This window comes from Corvus brachyrhynchos, unplaced genomic scaffold (genome assembly GCF_000691975.1).
Source record: "Corvus brachyrhynchos isolate BGI_N302 unplaced genomic scaffold, ASM69197v1 scaffold47, whole genome shotgun sequence".
NCBI lineage: Eukaryota > Metazoa > Chordata > Aves > Passeriformes > Corvidae > Corvus > Corvus brachyrhynchos.
Genome location: NW_008239292.1, coordinates 717,559 through 717,963, shown reverse-complemented (window position 1 = coordinate 717,963; position 405 = coordinate 717,559).

Genomic DNA, 405 nt, shown 5'->3' with positions numbered 1-405 from the left:
GTGCTGCTCCAGCACCAGCACCCGCCGGCCCGCCTTGGCCAGGGTGGCGGCCACCGCCAGGCCCCCTACGCCACTGCCGATGACCACGGCATCCAGCTGGTCCGGCACGCGCTGGGCACTGAACCCTGTGCACACCCGTGTGACAGTGACCGGCAGGGGACACTGAGCCCTGCATAACCAGTATTCCACAGGACGGATGGGCACACGGACGCACAGACACAGGACAGACACTCACCCCGCTTCAGGACCCTGTCCCGGGTGCGTTGGTCAGTCACCAGTGGCCGCGGTGGCTCCAGGGGTGGTCCTGCAAATGGGTTGCCAGATGGGCCCAGCAGCCGATGGGCCACCCGGCCCAGGGCCAGCACGGCCAGGGCCACCAGCAGCCGCCGCGCCGGGCCCCTGGCC